Raw genomic sequence first — 4,384 nt, 5'->3', positions numbered from 1 at the left:
TATATATATGAATGTGTGTGTGTTTGTGTTCAACATTGTGTTTAAGCCCACACCGTTTAACAACCGGTGTTAGTTTATTTACATCTTCTTAATGTAGCGCTTCGGCAAAGGAGACCGGTAGAATAAGTATCATATTTAAAAAGAATAAATACTGACATCGATTTGTTCGATTACACCCTTTAATGCTGTGCCCCAGCATGACTGTAACCCAATGACTGAAACAAGTAATGGAATATAGGATATGAAAAATAGGATTGTCATAAGGCTGCTTTACTAGAACAACAACAACAACAACAGTAACAACAATGGTATATATTTTAACAATACTGGAGTCATAGAAAGCTAATCAGACTTACAGTACAGTTGCAAACGAAACACAAAATAACGATATTAAATTCCGTAACTCTGATGGTGGTTCTCCGTCATTCGACAATGAGTAAACCAGTTTCTTGGTCAACTGAATAACTCACCCTTGAATTAACGTATAAACAACCAAGCTTTACACAGATACGTGTATCCTTAAAGTGATTCTTAGGCAGAGTTAATGTGACATAGATACGATACAGTTGTATCTTTTGAATTGTACTTATACGTTCAATCCACCCGATGAATTTCTGTACAGTTTCTGTCAATCCAGTTCCACTCACAAAGTACGGACCGACTTGAGGTTATAAACTGTGACATTTGCACAAGATGCGATCCTGTGGGATCAAACCTGAAACCTCATGGTTGTAAAGCGAACTTCTTAATCATTCGGTCATATTGAGTGTAGATAGTGTTCTTTTTTTTTTTTATTATTCGTCCTTTCAAAGCTTAGCCAGGCTCATGGGCCCGGTTTCCCGGTTTCTATGGCGTATGTCCCCCCCCCAGCTGGACGGGACGCCAGTCCATCACAGCGTTACTCAAGAAACAGGAAGAAAGAGTGAGAGAAAGTTGAGGCGAAAGAGTGCAACAGGGGTCGTCACCCCCCCCCTGCCGGAGCCTTGTGGAGCTTTAGGTGTTTCGCTCAATAAACACACACACAACGCCCGGTCTGGGTATCGAAACCGCCATCCTTCGACCGCGAGTCCGCTGCCCTAACCACTGGGCCATTGCGCCTCCGTACATAGTGTTACTAATTCTATATTAAAATGTATATTTAATGTTATCTTAAAATAATTTTGTGGTTAAAAGTTGTGAACATATCCACCAAGAATGTTGAAGTTAGATCTAATAATTTCTGATTCACATTCAATGAGGCAAGGACCACGCTGTCTTATTTAGATCCTTTTCATTTCTGTAGATAACCAGAGTTAAGCAAATATTGGAATAAATTTAGATTAGAATTGTGAACGAGAGAATAATACCCTAACATCTAGCGCTATATTAATTGAGTAATCGCTCCACACTTACGTCCCACGTTCGTATTTGCTAATGATTATATGTGTATACTGAAAGCATTGTGAATCTTACTGCAACAATTACGTGCATAACAGATGTTAAACGATTTAGCAGATATTAGTCTTGATAAATTATTAAACATAAGTATATTTATAGAACATTCTGAAACCTTATAAATATGCATAGATTCCCTAATATAAACAGCAAATAGGATTGAGAATAATAAATCTTGCTAAAAGCTTTCTTCAATCTCTCATATCTGAGAAACTGACAGGCTGATTATGTTTCTACCAGTTTCGACATAAGTAGACACGAGATGCACGACACGATTTCCATAACGGCCAAGAAACTAGATATTATGATGTTCAATATTAAATATCACCAAATATCAGTAAGCATTATCAGTTGTAGGGCAAAATATTGTAGGGAATAATGCTACAAGCACTTTAATCTACACTATTTTATTACTATTTATCTCACGTATTTACGAAATAAAAGTTGAGCTTGGTCAGATATGAACCCAGAACTTAATGGGACAGAAGTAAATATAGTCTGGTGCTCTACCAACTCTGCCATCACGACTTAACATTACAGCCCCTAATCAAAGAACAGCATACATAACAATAATCAATTATGTTCAGTTTCAGAATCGGGGGTTATTTTTCCTTCATGCACCCAGAAGCATTAAAAAATATTTCTCTCTAATCTATTTGCCACAAAAGTTTGTTAAACCAGACAATTACACCTACAGTTGTTTTTTTTCTTCAAGGATTCGGGCCACTTGTCTACTTGGGAGCAAAATAGTACATGCATTCAAAATCTTTTAAAATTTAAGTCAGAATACTACATACAGATGTTCTAACAAAATACAGATTGATTGCTTGCAATGAATATAAAATTACATACAAAGTACATGACAGTTATGGAGAGAACAAAGTAACATCTTTTCATGGAATGAGAAGATAATACTTCGAACGGAAGGGTCTTCTCAAACGTCACGGGAAACTAGCACAGTTGCAGATGTTTGTATGGAAGTACATTAAATTTAAAGACCAATACTGCAATGTCATCCATTCATAGCTTTTAGAGCAGCTGCTTAGTGAGGATCACTACTACAAACCAACTGACATAGTTCTTGATCTAAATCACGAGATCAATTATTCAGCTTTCACTGAGTTTTACCACGGTAGACTTATAGAAATGAAAGTTTCGGTTTCAAGCACAATATGAGATGGAGCAAAACATGAAATAATGGAGTCAACAAAAATAATGAAAGAGAATGAAAGGCGAGGAAAAGAATAAGTGAAAAATGTAGATTGAAACACAAGAAAACGCAGAGCGGCTTTGACAGACAACAAATATAAGTTGCGCAATGCCAAAACTGAAGACATGGACCACATTAAATCCAACAATGAGAAAATGACCCTTAGATATTATCTTCCCATGAGGCATGATGCAGTGGCTAGAACAATGTGGAACAGGATAAAAAAAGAAGAAAGCACCAACAGACGAAGTTGATTATATTGAAACCGGTGAATCAAAAGTATATTAGTGAAAATTGTTTTGCGTCAGTTGCTCTCTGGACACCAGTGTGGTCAGAAAAATACAGGAGAAAGGTAACATCGATAGACCAAGATATACTTTCAGCCTCATACCTATTATTATTGGAGCAACAAGATAGGTACCAACTCGTCTGGAGCAAAGTATGGCTGGACTTAGGTTCTTGGGGGAAGAAAATGCAACTCCTTGATTCCTAATTCATACGCTACAAATGATCAAAAATATCTATAACAATAAAAATCTGCAAGATTTTCTTCATATTTAAAAGGATGATCATAATAATATGCTTTCCTTCACAATCTTGCTACCAAGTAGGTGGTCAAAACTAACTCTAAATTAAAAGGAGAAAAATTACATACATCTATTTATCATTTCTTTCTTTCCATATGTGTATATGTATATGTATATGCATATATATAAATGTGTGTGTGTGCGCGCGCGCGTGTGGGTTGGTGACCATCTCTTTCGACAAACAAATGGAAAATTACTCATTACGTAAAGTCTATTATTTATGAACTGCAATTTTATTACAAGCTGAAACTTCTTGAATCGAAATTTTGGGTTTTTGGTTATTGACTATCAAACAATTGAAGTAAGGAAACACCATGAATGCATATAAACAAAAAAGTAATAAACGTATCGACATATGTTTGTACAGTCGGTATAAACAGAAGAAAACTTTCTAGTACGAAAATGCAAATCACTTTTCTTCTATGCAAATGCAGCAAATGCAAAATCTGTTCTTTCTCTCTCTCTCTCTCTCTCTCTCTCTCTCTCTCTCTCTCTCTCTCTCTCTCTCTCTCAACAAAATGTCTCTTACAAAGACATAAATTTATCAAGTAAACAGTATTCTTGCAAACAAATGTGAAAGCAAAAGTTACATAGGATTTACTACAAATCCCTTTAAAAGTGATTTTCGCAAAATATGTTGACATTCAGTCGCTCACAAAGACGCTTCATCCCATCATTATCCAAATATATCAGAAGTTTAAAGGATGAAAATATTAACAAATATAAAAATCACTTGATCAGTTACTAAACATACCTTTAACTACATTAATAGCTCCAGAGGGTGTCATATTTGTCCTTGAGAGAAGCATAACATCTTGACAGAGTCTTTTACAATTTAAACAAAAAGACCATTACTCTAACAGTGATTTCCATCGATATACACAAAGTAATTTCCAACAACCAACCAGGTAAAATAGTTTCTTTCATACATAAGAGATTTACTACACTCTGATATAAGGCTACATATAGACCACAGTAATCAGTTATTCTTCGACACAAAAATTTCATTACCAGTAACCAACTTCTTTGTTTTTGCATATTTTACAAATATTTTTACTGAACACCGTACTCTTTGACACACACACACACACACACACACACACACACACACACACACACACGTACAGAGTGCATTCAAAAAGTATCCAACTTT

General features: G+C 35.5%; 1 protein-coding gene across 1 annotated transcript in view; it reads right to left on the bottom strand.

Annotated features, from left to right (window-relative positions):
* LOC106875909 (histone-lysine N-methyltransferase EHMT2) overlaps positions 1-4,384 on the bottom strand; it is a 26,024-nt gene that overhangs the window by 4,745 nt on the left and 16,895 nt on the right. The gene's annotated exons all lie outside the window — the stretch shown is intronic.

Source organism: Octopus bimaculoides, chromosome 7, assembly GCF_001194135.2.
Source record: "Octopus bimaculoides isolate UCB-OBI-ISO-001 chromosome 7, ASM119413v2, whole genome shotgun sequence".
NCBI lineage: Eukaryota > Metazoa > Mollusca > Cephalopoda > Octopoda > Octopodidae > Octopus > Octopus bimaculoides.
The sequence above is the reverse complement of the archived record's forward strand: the minus strand, read 5'-3'. Positions and strand labels throughout refer to the sequence as shown.